The sequence below is a fragment of the Zonotrichia leucophrys genome, chromosome Z, assembly GCF_028769735.1.
Source record: "Zonotrichia leucophrys gambelii isolate GWCS_2022_RI chromosome Z, RI_Zleu_2.0, whole genome shotgun sequence".
Classification (NCBI taxonomy): Eukaryota; Metazoa; Chordata; class Aves; order Passeriformes; family Passerellidae; genus Zonotrichia; species Zonotrichia leucophrys.
Window position 1 is genome coordinate 12,084,250 of NC_088200.1, and position 16,822 is coordinate 12,101,071.

At 35.9% G+C, this 16,822-nt stretch overlaps 1 protein-coding gene across 1 annotated transcript in view; it reads left to right on the plus strand.

The window, feature by feature from the left end:
• Nucleotides 1-16,822, plus strand: part of WDR70 (WD repeat domain 70) — a 123,796-nt gene that overhangs the window by 70,488 nt on the left and 36,486 nt on the right. The gene's annotated exons all lie outside the window — the stretch shown is intronic.

A 16,822-nucleotide genomic window follows, 5' to 3' on the forward strand; every position in this document is an offset into this window, starting at 1 on the left:
TATGGCCAATGCTGCACATTAAATGGCAAACGTTATTATATTGTCTAATGTGTAAAAATTAACACTGAGGCAAATTAGAACCATTTATGTAAATGCATTGTGGTCAGAAAGAGTTAGAATGAAAACTATTTCAAACTTAACAAAATTAGGAAATATTTCTGTTCATGTTGAACTAAACAATCCATTTCCAGTAGTTATGACTTGAACTGACAAGTATAATTCTTGCTACTACTTTATAATTTGAAGCTTAGAGCATTCAGTGCTCACTGTTGGTTTGTGTAGTATAGCTTACAAACCAATCCAGTTCCAAGAGTTTAATTATGCAATGTCAAGTGCAAATTCACCAAGCTAAGCCTTACTGCTTTGAAAAATAATCATCCTAGTAAATCATCCATATCTTCTCTTTATGCCCATCTTATGCAAGAAGATTCAGTGGGATAAGTACCAATGGCATGCATTGGAGGAGAAAATGGAAATAGAGTCAAAATTTTTTTAAAGCCAAAATGAGAATACAGAGTAAATGAGGCAAGAAGAGCAGGATTGTGAAACTGGTGTCATAAATCTCTGAAAGCTGTACAACTCCAGTAGGATGGCTTTCTGGAAGTAAAACTGAACTAGTACAGGTTACAGTCTGTTCAACTTCATATTTCAAAATGTTTGATTTTGAAAAGGAAAACAGACAATCTGAGCAGCTTTTTACAAAGATTTTAAAAGATCTGATTGCTGGAGGCAGGAGGAAATGTATAGATTTAAAAGGAGAAGAAAGCCTGTGGATAATACTTAAAGTACAGCCTGTATTTTGGGATTGTAATCTATTTTTATTTCTGTTTTTATTTCCACTATAAACCTAGTAAAACTTCCTAATGGCATGAAGCTTGAGAATTCATCCTAAGTGTAAACTTGTTCTAACAGAATAATAAATTTTTCAGAGACTGGCTTTCATCACCTGTGTATGTTGTTTATTTTAACATATACAGTATTGAAATATTAAGCTTTCTGGTGTAGTTTTAACAATAGTACTCTTGGTAGTCTGCTTTTTCATGTGCTTTTCCTTTTGAACTTTCCTGTGTCTGTAAGATGACATATTGCAATGCTGATTGAGTGCAGTTTAAGGTGATTATGAGTAATTTAAAGATATATCCTGTGCATCTTGTGCAATTTCCAATGGGTGACCCCTGTATAACAAGGCAAGACTAAAGTGATTTTCTAGTGGAAGTTAGGTTCATGGTGTTCCTGGGTTTGTATTTTTAATGTCTAAAGAATTTTTGTCTTTGCTTTGTTGGTTTCTTTAAGAAGTGTGCAAGATTTTTGGCTAAAGGAGCAGGTAAATTGGATTTTTACTGGTATTCTCACCTAAGACTGCTGGTGTCCTCTGGAGATCCCTGTGTATAGCTAGAATCAAGTGTTTCAAAAGGCATCTTGCTTAAACAATTAGAAAAAGCCTTCATCTTATGTTTGGGGCTGGGGAAAGGTTAAGAAAAAAGTTTTCAAATGGACTATGTGTTCAACACAACAGTTAGAAAGAAGAGGATGAGACTGACTCCTGCAGTGGAATGGTGAAAGCACTCTGTCCTGACAGGATACAGGGATGCTTGCAAAGGCAAACAAAAAAATTCTAATTTATACAATTCCTCTGCAGTTCTTAGGGTACAAATGGTGTGTGACACAAAAAAATGGGCAAATTTTCCCGTGGAGAATCGAGGTGTGAGGGTTAAACTTCTTGAAGAAATGTATATTAGCAATATTAACTTCTGATTTTTGAACAGAAAGCTGTAATTCCCATCCAGCAGATGTCATTTGGTTCTGTTAAAACAAGTGTAGAGCCATATATATACAGATTTTGCTGCTACTGTACGCCTGGCTTTCAAGTCAAAATTAAGAGAGTCTTTGTGTTTATCTTGACAAGGCTCTATTGAGTCATTAGCAAAATTCACTAGTGTTTGAAAGCAGAAAATAATTGCCTTATTTTCTTATTCTTGATCAGTTTGGGATGATTTTGGCATCACTGTTTATGCTGTGTGCTTGGTCTGTATGCAGCTGGAAGGAGAGATTCAGCAAGGTGTTTAAAATTGACTGTTGCTTATTTGACCATAGTGTCATGAAGAATTGACCCAATAAAGGCCTTTTGTGACTGTCTGAATTTGATTTTGCCTTTGTGCAAGAATGTAAATGATATTTTAGCCCTGATCTTGAGTGCCTGAACCACTGCTCCTGTGTATGACAGTAACAGGACAAATGAAATCCATGAGGATTGTCCATCCACATACTACGGCTCTCTCTAGATACACACTCATAGTGCCTGTTGTCCTGGTCATCTGTGAAGATTTTTAGATGCATTTGTTTTTGACTTGAATACAAACTACTGTCAAACATAGACCTACTAGAGGGGAAGGTTTCTGTTTGCTTCAGTGAGGTCCCTGTTTTTCCGCAGAAAAAGGCTCATCAGTGCAGCACAGAATCAGAGGATGGGTCAGGTTGGAAAGACCACTGTGGGTCATATGGTCCAACCCCTCTCTCTCCAACCCCTGCCCGTCCCAGCAGGACCATCCCAGAGCCCATGGCACAGGATTGCGTCCAGATCATTTTTGGATATCTCCAGTGGGAGAGACTCCACAACCTCTCTGAGCAACCTGTTCCAGTGCTTGGGCACTGCACAGTAAAAAAGTTCCTCCTTATGTTCAGGTGGAACTTCCTAGGCATCAGTTCCTGCCCATTGCCTCTTGTCCTATTAAAGTATGAAGCAGCAGTTCCAAGGGCAGAAACGAGTATCCCAATAGGAAAGAGGGTCTGATGATGCCCTTTCCAGGAGCAAAAGGGACACTCATTAGAAGCGGGCACAATTGGGCAGTGTTGGTGGGAAGCCATACTGTACCACTTTGCAAGACAGAAGCTACCCCACAAATCTCCTTTGCTACTGTAGTCATAGTTTCTGACTGCTGGTATGGGGTTTTTTCATTCCCTGCTTCACACCACAGACACATCACCTGTGTTCTACACTGTTCCCCAGTGTAGAACTTAGAGAATTGTGTGTTTAAATAATTTTTGATTTTTAATTTAGAGAAAGACAAGATCTCTGTGTCATATTTTATCCATCCTTCTGTGAATTCGAAGTAGCTGTTTGTTGTAAGTTAGCTTCATCAGTTACTTGTTTTTTTCAAAGCCACTTTTGAACCATCTCAGTATCTGCTTTTTTTTTCCCTTAAATTTAAATTATGTTGCTGTGCCTAGGGAGGGATTTTGGTGTGTGATCAACTCACTTCTGACTAGTAATGAACACCATGAATGTTTCATTCACTTTTTTACTTCCACTCTTATTTTGGTATGATTCCAAATCTCCCAGCTGTATGCAGTGAGAGTAAAAACACTTTTGGAACTTCTGGGGGAAGATTTTTTTCTTCCTTCATACTGACATTGGTAACTTGCTAATGCTGAAGTTAGCCAAATGCATTCCAGCTCTGCCTTGCCTTTTTCCAAACTTCCTCAGCAGGATCATGATCCATTATAATCACCTGCCTCAGAGGATTTTTTTGTTTTGTCATAAATCTGTGTTATTTTCTCACGTATGTTATTTTGTCAGTGCATGTTTTTTCTTTAAGGTTCACGTACATGTGCATTTACAGTGCACATTAGCAGAGCAATCTGTCAGCCTATTTGAAATATTATGAACACTGTCAACTTGGCTTAAAATAACAGCTTCAAAGGACGTAAAAAATAACTTCCTTCAAACTTTGAATGAATAGTGGAAACAACAGTGTGAAATAGTCAATTATAATACAACATATTAGAACACTCTCAATTCAAATGTTCTGAGACGTGGAGAAAAGTGTCTGGCACTGGAGAGTTGAAGAGCATTAGTGGCCAAAAGAAGACAGGGCCTCAAAAATTATTGGTTCACAGGGCAATGCAGTAAAAGCACTAGGTTTACCTGCAGTTCAACTGAGTTCAAATTCTTCATCTTGCCTGCACTTGCCCATTCAGAGCTTTTTGCAATCCTGTAGTAGTACATATTCCTGAACAAAGTGATCCACAGAGTCAGTCTTCAGTGTCAAAATGCAGAGTGTCGTGCCATCCCTAAACCTTTCTGTGCGTGATATTTCTGTCCAGGAATGTGAGTGTCTCATTCATAGAGATAGGGAAAGAATGAAGTCATTTTTGAAGTATATTAGGAGTTAAAATTGAAATCTCTTCAATGAACAGAAAATCTCCCCTCATTTTCCACAATAAGCAGGATTGCCTTGAGATGTTTTTCATTAGTTACAAATAGGCTTTTTTGGGGTAAAAAAAAACTAGACTTAATTATCCTTTCATAATCTTTCAAACCACCTGATGAGGCTACCTGTTATGTGAATTTTTTCCTCCAGCTTTTCCTGGGTGTGTTCAGCACAGGACTGCATAAACAACTTCTCTGTGTATGACAGGCTGAATCATGTTTCACAGTTTCACACATCACCTATTTTATGGTAAAACATTGCAGCTGTGATACAAAGATATTAATAAGGATGTTGGGGAGATAGAGTTTGTAAGAGAAGTGGTCATGTATTTTAAGTACCTTTGAGAAAACAGCTTGTACTCTCAAAATCTGATCTGTTTTTTTCCATACCTATGTTAAATTTGGTTATAAACTTTGAGTAGTTTTTATAAGCTTTTACCTATCTACTGGCTGCACTATAAGTAGTAAAGAATTATTTTGGACAAATACCTGTGTAATATGTTTGTCTTTTACATCTGTAATAGGTTTATTTTTTATATATAGTGCAAATCTGAACAGGAAAGATACAATGTTTTGTGATTTTCAGCATAATTTTCATTAAGCAAATTGATTCAGTGCTCATGAATATACTTTTATAGTGAGTGATTAACCTATATTTTTTTTACTGTCTTGTTTCATAAAAGACTTAGCTGTAGGTTTTACTCTGTTCTTCAGCTGAAAAGTGAGTATTTGATACAGTACAGCTGAATTACTGCTTTGCTAGTCCTTTCTTTTCTCCTTGTTTTAAAACCTTACTCTGATTTTAAATTGCAAGAATAATTTATGTATTTTGATGAGTTTAAATTACTTAGCTGAAGCTCAGAGTGCACTTGCAGAACTTAAAATTCTCAATAATATTGAAAGTCAACACTGTAATAACGTACTGCCCAGATAAATATTCCTGAATGTGGTGTTATCAAGTGGTGGTCCCAATTACTTGTTTTCAACACGCCCTTAAGCCACCCTATCCTCAAAATATAAGGGGAAGTAAAGCGGAATGTCGCAGTATGCCCTGAAATTAAACAGATCTAAGCTCTGTACATTTTAATTACAAATAGTCATGTTAAAAGTATTTTCCAAATAATTGCATGATTTATAGATGTAAGATAAATACATTTCTATATTTAGTGATGGTTTGCTTTGAAAGGGTTTCTGTGAGCTTTAGTTTTGTGGTGTGCTGTTGGAAGTTTTAAGATAGAGTTTTAAGAAATGAAAAGTTTTGCAAGTGCTGAAGCCATTTTGAAAAAATACTGTACAACTAAGGACACAGATTTAGATAATGAAAAATTTTTATGTGAAAAAGTTGTTGGTGGTTTTTTTTTTGTTTTGTTTTGTTTTTGGAATGGAATCTGAGTCCAAATCTTATTTGTAAATTTTTTTTGCAAACTTTATTTTGCTGTTTATGACAGATTTTACAGCTGATGCTGCCAAGACAGAGTAATCAAAACTATTAGTAAGATCTGAGACTTGCTGTAAATACTTTCCCATTAATTGGAAGGTCCTTTGAGGGGATTTATACCCATGTGTTAGGAAGAGGTTGTTGAATCTTTGCACATTTACAGGATTCATTTTGGATATGTTGGCATGCAAAAGACATGGCTTTCAGTAATTGATTCCTGAAATGTCTGTCTGTCCACTAGAAAGCTTTACTTTACATATGCCTTTTTGGATACAGTTTCTACCTGTTCGTTGTGTATCTTTGGCATCCTGTCCATTACAGCTTTAGAGAGTTATGCTTTTTTCACACCAGCTAGGTTTTATTCCTCGTTTTTCACCATGGAATATTCACTTGTCTATTTGGATGATTTTTTATGTATAGAGTTCAATGTTTATATTGATATCTCCACAGCATTAAAAATATTCCAGTGAAATGTCAATATTTAATAGAAACAGTTTACAATGACTGTTCTTAAATTTGCTGAATATCACTACTACAGCTAAACAGCAGGGAAATCTTCCAATTTCCCCCAAGTATGTAACATGCCTCATGCTTTGAAGAGGGCAGTCTGGCTACATCTGGAAATTTCTTGTGTAAATACAAGATGAAGGATATCCAAATATACTATATTCCCCTTTCAAACTTAAGGTAAGTTTTCCATATCCATAATATTCCAGCCTTTCATTCCATGTGTATATGTGCCAGATCTCTGTTCCAGAAACTGGAAATCACACACAGGCTTGCCAGCAGCAAATATTAACAGATTCATATATTACTCCTTTTTGTATACGTCTGGGTTAGCCTGTACATCACTATCTGTACCCTGAAGCCAGCCACAGTAAAGAATCTGACAATCATATGCTGAGATAAAATGTGCCCTGCTGTATTTCTAAGTGCATTTCTCTCTTATGTAATAAACAGTTTATAGTTAAGAACTATCTAAATGTTTGCACTATCTAATATAGTGATGAAAGGCAATTCTAAATCTCGAAGTCCGTCACACCCCAAGGAAAATAGGTTAAAGGATTTCACTTTGGATTCGTGTATGGTTAAGGAAAAAGGCTTATCCCACAAGGATTATATATCTCTCTTTGGCTTATTATTTGGAAAACGAAAAGTAGAATTACAGAAATAATTTCAAAATTACAATTTGAGAAGAGTAGGCATTACAGCAACATAATTGACTTTATTACTTTGTTGTAGTGCTATTAATATTTATATAACATGAATAATGTTACAGAAATACAAAGATGAAATAATAAAAAATAATGGAGAAAAAGAAAAGAGCCGTCTCGATCTTGCTTTGTTACTTAAGTGAAATTTTTACTATTTTTGCAGAGGCAAAAAGTGGAAAATACAAATACTATACTCTGATCTAAAAAGAAATGAACTACAGAGTGGTTTGGCTTATCAGAGAAATGGCTTTTAGATGCTGCAGTATATGCATTGCTCAAGCAAGCTGAACACTTCAGTGGTCTAGAGTCTGATAGGATTTGTAAATTATGAAAAGACTGTTGTGCTTGATGTATATATTAGGAAGCTAGTTTTGCCTCCAAATGTATCTCACTGTGCTTCGTAGTAGGTCACTATTTCTTGAAAGGAGATGAACAGGAGGATTATGCTGCGAATTTCCTGAAAGCAATGAAAACTGCAGCTTTTTCTGGTGCAGCTCTTGACCATTAAATTAATTTTATTAGAGAAGCCAAAGACGCCCACATTTTAAAATACTCAGCAAAAGGAAAGCTATTACAGTTTGAACAAGTGAATTAAAACCAAAAAAGGTAGAAAATAGCTTCTGAGCCATGGAACATACAGGTTTGCAGGAGATAAGTTGAGGCATAGCTTTTGTATGTAACATTACATTACATACCTTTAACTCAGGAAGTTTGAAAAAGAACAACCTTTTCTCTACAGAAGGAGCAGTTGATTCATGGTTACATCCTTTAAAAGGTGCAGTTCTGTGGGGATACAGTTTAAATAATTGGCCATAATACACTAGAGACTGTACTCAATTCCTAAAGAATATAAGTCTTGTTAACTTTAACTGAAAATATTTGAATGGCATTTCTAGAGAATTCATAATAGGATTGTAAGTCTAACAAGGTATTTTTGTGTTGATGATTATCAATGAGAATATAAATTGCACAGCTAAAACATATCTTGGCTGCAAGTACAGAACTAAACCAATCATAAGTATTTGTAATAATACCATACTTTTTGTAAGACAGCTTCAGTGAACAGATTTCTTGCAGCTCTAGGTATATATCTCATAATTAAAACCTGATTGAATATATGTGAGGCTTCCTTCATAAGTAAGCAAAACTTCTCCCAGGGCAAAATATTTTAAAATAAAGGGTTTTTTTTTCATGATTTTACTATTCCTAAAGTTTGTTTTCAACAGATGTTAGTGCTAAACAATTAGCAGAGAGGGTGGTGAAATAGGTGGAGCATTGTCCAGCTGTGTTTTATTTAATGTATGACTGCAGTGATACTATACAGACTGAAATCAGATATATCCATGAAACAGCTGCTTTCCTTAAACTGAGTTCTAAATTTCTCATGAGATAGAGAACTAGACTTGGAGTTGGATATGACTACTTATGTGTTTCACACATTATGTGTAAATACATATACAATGTGTCTAAGTATGTCCAGAGACTTATAATGGCATTCCAGTTCAATAGACTTTCTGAATGTGTATAGCCATTTTAAGCAGTAATTTAAACAACTCATTATTAGATACTTCAATTTAGATTAGGCCGTATATGGAATTAAAAAAAAAATTCCTTTATGATTACTATTTCACTTTGCAATGTGTATATGTATCACTTTGAGATTTAGGTTGTGACTATTTTGTGCTCAAAGGAGTCACCCATAATCAGCGCTAAAAATTTTATTCTATATTTGGTGCATTTTTCTGCATCCTGGCTCAGTAGTCTGCTCTTTGTCCTCACCATCATGCAGTTCTGTGGTCTCACCTTGAGAGTCTGAGCCCTGTAAACAAACTTCATCCTGCTGAGGCCATTTAAGCATGCTGTGTGGACATTTACAGATGCTGTTTCACCAGGGCTCACAAGAGCAGAAGGAGGACAGGTAGTGCATCCCTGCCCTTGTGACAGGAGGACTGGCATATATTCAAGACTGGCGTATTGAAGAGCCAGAATGATTTTTCAGAAACAGGGATGGACACCTATTGCAGAAAGCAGTCAGCAGAAAGCATTGCATTGCAAACCATTGGCTTGTTACTTATTACAAATGTGAAAATGGCTGCTGGATTTCAATATTTGATGTGTTGAAGTTATGGGTAGGTGTTTGCAGAGGTGTAGGAATGTTTTCTGTATTCCAGACAGGTCAGTGTGGTTTCTTGGCTGTTGCATCAAGGTGGGAGGGCAGGGTAGGGCTGCAATAATATGTGGTGCTGTCTGTCTGCATGTGTAAAACAAACTTCAGTTTTGATTTCCTTCCTAACCAAAGGTGGCTGTGTCAGAAAATGAATCCTTTAGTGTCAAGTTGGTAAGAGGTTTATACCAGCAAACAAAAACAAGGCAGTGTGCAAACTGGATTATTATGTGTCTCCCACTCCCCCTTTTATTTTTAATAATTTTTTACCCAGGAATTTACTCTATGTCCTCATGTGTTGCAGAAAAAGGAGTGGTGAGATCTGTAATTGAAAGATTGTATTTAATTCATTGGTGAAATAGAGCTGTTAAAAAAGACAAAATGAGGCAAGAGTGGACCCCTAAAAGTAAAGAACCATTATCAAGGAAACAAAAAGGGAAAACACATTAAATAATGATACTGGCAGTAATTGGTTATTGGTTGGATTTATTACAGTGTGTTTTACAATATGTGACAAAGGAGATGATACATTGAGATGCATATAACAACATTTTTCATATGATGAATGGTTAAAGGAGGTAAGATCTTCCAGGAGTTGAGAAGATACAGTATCCACTTAAGAAAATCAGGAACAGCTTTCGTCATGTTGAATTTGTATTGGCAGCTAAACATCCACTGAGTGATGTCAAGGTGAACTGAGGTGTTCAGGAGAGAGACAATGACTCCTTTTTTTGGAAAGCAGTTTATTGGCATGAAAATATTGGGAGTCATGGTTGTGAGTAAGGTGTGTAAAACTACAGTGTAGAGTGAGAAGTTCAATGACCAAGGGAATTGAGTAGCAGTCAATAGCCAGAGAAACGGAAAGGTAATTATGTACCAGAGGGAATAGTGAAGAAGGGAACCAACATGTAGATGGTGTGCAGGAGTAAGGGTGGGGTAGCAGTAAGGGTGGGGTAGAATCCCATGTTGGATTTGTCAGAAATAATCCTGAGACTCAGCATGGAATTTAAGTAGCATTCTCACATGGAATAGAGTGGGATTGACAAGGAGTGAAGGTGGAGGAGGAGGCAGTACTGAATGAAAAGGCAAGAGATAGAGGAACATGGAGCTATTTGGGGAAAACTGGGTAATGCAAATAAGATTTCAAGATACATGAATTGCTGCTTCTGAAATTTGTATCTCTCTGTGCTGTGAGGATGCCATTGCTGGTGGAGAAGAAATATGAAGTTGCTGCTCAAAAGTGTGGAGTATTTGGCTGTAGTGAAACTAGAAGGCCAGAATGAGGGAATGAAAGGCATCTTTCTGTAGGGTGGAAGAGAATTCTAGGGATGCTAGTGCTCAAAGAGAATTGCAGCAGAAAGAGGTATTGCATCATGAAAGATGTAATAGAAAAAGAAGAGGAAAGAGGGGTTTGAAGCAAATAGCAAACATTAATGGTAGAGGAGAAGGCTACTTGCTGAATGAAAAATTCTGTAACAATTCTCAGTCCTCAGAGACAAATTTTCATAGAAGTACTGCAGCCTGTTTGAAGGACTCTTGGATATCAATTTGGACATTTTTATATTTCCATACCTTTTATAATAATCTCATTTCGCTTACATGAGACAGAAAGGCTTAATTGATTCAAAGATGTTAATTGCAAACAAAAAAAAATCTTTCATACTTAAAATAGTAATTTTTTTAATGTCTGTTAAAAAAGAAAGCTAATTTTAAAAATGACCCATGTTTGAAATTTAATCAGAAATTGCACTGTAGAATAGCAAGCAACTTTTTCTCTAAAAGGTATTACAAGCTTTTTCACTCTATTTAGTGCTTAGGAACTTGATTGCTGCTCTGAAAGCTGTAATGTATAATGTAAAATAATGTATAGCTGTTCTGTTAGTGCGAACCGCTATAAACAATTTTTAAATTTTTTTTTCTGCTTCTCCAGTTTTTTGCTTGCATGTGTAGGGGTTTTATTTGCTTGCTTATTTAGCTAGTCAAATATATAAAACTATTGTGAGAGAAAAGCAATATCAAAGAAAGAACTATGGAATTGAGATAAGAATATTGCATGAAAAGAAAATGAAATTTAATTGAGAATGCATAGTTTATCACTGACATGCATGAGGAAAAATATCACCCCTTCAACTGAGGCGTAGTTTCATCTTCATTGTTCCATCTGAATTAAAAACAAAATCCATAGTTTTAAAAATGATTTACTTTTAAATAATACGCAGAGAGATAATATGGCATGATGATTACAGTATGTTTTTGTCAGAAAGAAATCAAAGAATGTAGAAGAAAGAATAGCTTGATATGTTACAAGAAGTTTAGTGAAAATGCTTTCATTTCTTAGAGAAATACACCCATCCTCTTAGAATTTATGCATGCTAGCTACTGTTTCTAGCAAGCAAATAGATTTATTATAAAACCATCTTTGATAACTCACTGCAAATTACACCATTTTGGCTCAAGGATTACAGAACCAGAAATGTTAATTTTATGCAGATTTTTGTGTATTTTCAGTCATATTTCACACTGTTTACACTGTGTACCTCTGTTAAGAAGTGGTTTAAGCTTTGGGGACCCTGAAAGAATATGAGAAATTTTATTGACTATTTGGGAATAAGCTGAGAATAAGTCTGTCATAGTTGCCTTTTGAAGACTACTTAGTAGCTTCTTTATAATTTTTTTCCTGTTTATATTTTTTTTTATTGCCAGTAGACCAAAAGCTACTTTTGAATTGTATGAAACATCCAGGGTTAGCATAGATGACTTTGAAGAAATCTGTGGATTTTCAGTGGAGTTCTAATGTATCTTAACTGAATCTTTAATGAGATTTTTGCAGAATAACATTGATCACATTTGATTGTTTTCAGCAAGGCAAGAAACCCTTAACAGCTAGGCAGGTCTAAGAATGATCAATTTAACTTCTAAAGAGGCAAAAGGAGGAGTGGGCTTTTTTTTTTTGTTTACAAAAGCCATATTTATGATAGTACAAAGGAGGAAAAATGTAAATTTGCTAGGATAAGATGAGATGGGATAGATAAGTTATGAAAAGGTATGGAAGAAAGTTCCTTTTACATCCTTGTGTGTTTTTCTCATGCAGTGTAAAAAATCCCCAAAGGAAGCGAACTGAATAGTTTCCAAAAGCTATATTTATTAGTAATATGTATAATTTTTGTGGCCAAGATAGGTTATTTTCTCAAATGCAAAGTCTGACCATGCAGCCAAACATTCAGCTAGGGTTTCATTTTCAAACCTTTAGGCAAGTATTTAGCAATGCTGTTAAGAAGCTATCTTTCTAAAATGGTTTGCTGAAATATTTCTTGATGAATAAGCTTAAACAAGAAGAAATTGTTTCTGTGGTCAGCAATATTCTTAGAAGCTGGATGTTCTTCCAGGTGAATGAAGCATGGGCAGATGGGAAAGGCTTTCTCATCACTCTGCAATGGGTCAGAGACGTCTCTGGGACAGGCTGGCCTGCCTGCTTCCTTGTTTTGCCTAAACCCTAAATGTGTGGTCAAATGTATCAGGTGGCTTTCCTCATTGCCTTCTGCATAAATGTTTTAGATTTTTTTAAACAGAAATGAAGTTTTGGAATCAATTGCAATTGACAAAACACTAAATAATTTTTCACCTTGCCTGGCTACATCACTATATGACTTCTCTTCTTAGGCTGCTCTTTTCCACAACTTCCAAGCATTTTCTGACTAAGTATTTCACACTTGTGTTTTTATTTTCATTCACAGTTGCATAATATAATGCATGATGCATTGAAGATTCCATAAATTTTAAAAATAATTATACACCATTTTTTTTCTACGCCCAGTCATATAGGTTTTTCATTGCAATGTAATTGCTCAAGAAAAACTACAGAATATTTGGGGAAAAAAAAAAGAGCCAAGTCCTTTATGGATTCAGTAATTGCAGATAACTAGGTAAGCTTCTAAGTGAAATACTTGTGAGAGATTCTTGACGGCTATTGAACCACTGCTCAGTGTGAGAGATAAATCCTGAAGACTTGTCACCCAGATAAAAGGCCTTAGTTGGAGCAGATGAGAATATAATGGTTGTAGGGGACAGTTAAATACAATTGTAAGTCAGATGTCCTGATTGTGGTGAGTAAGGTTAGGCTACTGTATTCATAACTGATTAATTAGGATTGAGAGAAAACAAGGAGTGTTTCAGGTCTGATAATTATACGTGTAGATGTCACTGAGTTAGAAAGTCACAGAGAAGAGGAAATCGTGTAAGAGTGTAATCATATAAACATGAAAACCTCAGATTTCACAAGTTAATCTTGTTTTGCATCAGTGTGCTCATTATTGAAACAGCATCCATTTCTACACCACAGGAAGTGGTATTGAAGAGCCGTCACATAAGCTGAAAGCCCTGGGATCATGTTTACAGAGACTTAAGGAAAGCATCTGATACAGCCTGCAACTGCCTGCTCAGGGAAAATACTGAGAAATTCTTGAATTCAGCTGACATACGTAGACCTGACAATTTTTAATTAATACACTAAACCCAGAAAGTACACTTAGATTTCTTTTGTGGATTATAATTGATAGCAAAGGAGATAGGCTCCCTTCAGTAGGGGTGGCTGAAGGGGGGATGGGGAAGTACACATTTGGAGAGTGTAACTCCTGCCTTGGGAACCTGTCTGCCTTGTCAGCTGTGATCACGGCTCTGAGATGTTGTCTGTTTCTGATGGGATCACTTTGAACAAAGACACAGACAGCTTTGGTCAGTTGTGACTAAAAAGGAGATTTCTGGTTTGTTTGTTCGTTTGTTTGCATCTTGCAGCTTTGTAGCTGATACTTTTATCACCTTGAGCCTGGTCTATGATAATATGTTATCTTGGAAGGCATTTATGTTTGTTAAAAATTAAATGTTGTCAGTGTGAGCTGTTTTATTTTGCTGTAAGTATCTTAGGTGAAAAGACTGATTTAAAACTCAAGTGGCTGGCCTGGGACTTGCTTGTCAGGCATCTCTGCTGAGCTGTCCAGCCCTTCTGCCTCCTGTTTGAAATCAGCATAAATCTTGATTGTGGTTTTATGGTTGACTGTGTTCACACTAATAAATAAGTAATATTTTGCTATACATCTGTAAAACAGAGAAGGATTGATATAGCCATCTTTGTAGGTCCCACTTTCCCCAAGGCCTGCCTTGATTTACTGCCTTTGCTTAAAAAAAAATCCAGAAGATGTTAGGAATAAGAAGGAAGAAGAATGTCTTGGCTGGGACATTCAATATTTTGTTAAAAGAAAAGGGGGGGCAGATTGGGAGAAGCATTATAACCTTGGGAAAGTGTCGGCTTACTGTGAAATATTGTATCTCAGAAACAATGTGGGAAGTTCAAAAATTCCATCAGTTAGACATACTGTTATTTTTCTCATAGATGTGGCTTGGATTTCTGAGGTGAACAAATTGGGTAGGTCTGTCTTTTTCCTAGAACAAGTTTTATTGAGTGTTTTGGAGCAGGAGAGCAGTTGTGAGATGCAGAGCTGCAGCCATGTGGCTGTGTTGTAGGTAATTCTTTTGTGGTAAACCATTCATGTGGCCACTGTCATCTTCACTTCCTGTATGGGTCCTCTTAAGTCCATCCATACAGATTTTTGTACAAGGGATACTCATTGCTGATGTTCCCCCAGTCATGTACCTCTGCCCCCAATCCCACCTTTTCTCAGTTCCTTCTCTGGTTTCCTTTTGTCTTCTGGCTCTCATTTGCTCTGAGGACTGTGGCAATCTTGCAAACCCCCTGACATTTATCTGTTATTTTTTGGTTTTTTGATACATGCAACTGTGTCCTTTCTCACATGTGCTTCATGTTTTATGCCTGTCATCTCATTTTGCACACAAGTACAGTCAGCTGTAATTGCTTAACAAAAATATACGTGCTAATACAAAGCTAGGACGAAAGTGCTTACATTGGTGGAGTTACATGTTAGAAAGCCTTTAAATAAGTTGCAGAAGCTAGTGGTTTACTGCAGAATTTGCTGAAGTAACTAAACCTTTTAAAAATGTTAAGGACTGATGAACTTGTCAAATTTTGCATGGCACATGACTTGTTACTTCATTATAGCAGGCACCTCTGCAACAAAAGGAGAAGGGTAAGAGGGAGATATGTAGATACACTTTGCCCTAATTATCTAGACATCTTTATCTTATGTTTCAGTGCTACTCCTTTCCCTTCTTGAATCAAATTTTGTAATTGCATACATTGCTTTTGTTGTTTCATGTCTTTCCAGCTAGAAACATTCTGATAACAATTTTTTTGCTAATGATTTGTTAGCAAGATTAGACATCTGTTAAAAATACTAAGAGGTCAGAGGCCAGAAACATTATTTTCTTTGAAAACTGCAATGAATGTTTGCCAGTATGTGTAAAAACTTCTTTTCAACCTTCAATCATTTTAGAATATTTGATTTACTACTACAATTCAGGGTTATATTCATTTGCAGAATAATATATGGAGGGCAAGCTTGCAGAGCTCAAAGTTAGGAAAACAATCTTTTACTGGTAAACTGAGCAAATTTGTTTTTAAAGACATAGAATTGCTGATGCAATCTTACTATCTCTTTCAGTCAAGCCTTGTTTTATATGAAATCCTAAAGTATTGAAGCTGGATAGAATTGGGCAAAATTTGTTTTTTTGGTTTAATTTTTGTCATTAAGGGACAAATGATACCAGTTTTGGACATCTATATGTTTTCTATATGTTATGTTGCTGTTTTCCTTTCTCTGCATGACAGTTGAAAAGGGGGCAAAAACTGGTCAGAGTATAAGTACTTAATGGAGAAGGCTCTGTAGTGCGTGGTGTGGAGTAAAAAAGTATTTTCATTCGGAAAAGGCCCTGAAGAGCATCGAGTCCCACTATTTACAACCTTATATACAGCCTGAACTCTGCTGAGGCCAGCTCTAAACCATGTCCCCTAGTGCCATATTGGCATGTCTTTTAAATACATCCAGGCATGGTGACTCACCAACTTCTCTGGGAAGCCTGTTCCAATACTTGACCATTCTTTCAGTGTGAAATTTTCCCTAATATACATTCTAAACCTCTCCTGGCACGACTTGGGGCCAATTTAAGATGATGATTCCTGAAGGACACGGTTTAAATTTTATTGATGGATTCACATACAAATGCTAAATAAAATCAGTATCTTTGACCATAGGAAAATAATACAAATTCTGACTGTTATATGATTTGCTATCTATCTATAGGCAAGAGGAAAGAATTTCAGATAGAGGATGAAATGAAAGGAAAAAACCCTATACCCTTACAATAAGTTGGGCAGCAGAGTGAAAGAAATGGTATTTTATTATTTGTATGTCAGTGTGACATTGCCTGGAAAAATGGGAATGTTATGGAGCCCAAGTGAAGTTTTTTCAATTTGTTTGAATTAGCTTAAGATTGTAATGTAATCTTTCTGTCATTTTTTAAGGTGTGAATATTAACCATTTATGATGTTTTTGAGTGTCCATGGTATTTCTTACACAAAAAATACATAGTTTTAATTGCTTGTTAATGTTTAATAAATACTACAGAAAATTTATTTCCTGATAGCTAAATTTACATTTTATTCTTTACACATTTCCACATAGTTGGAAAATTTTATGCTATTGGATGCACAAAATATGTATTTCACATTAATAAACACTCCCATCAAAGACAAATAGTTGTAAACCGCAGTCTGTTCATAGACTTCAGGGTATGCATAATTGGCTGGAAGTGACAGTAATTTCAAAACAATTACCATGGCTAAGTGTAGGCCATTGCATTCTGTGTTCAAATACTGTAAGAAGCAT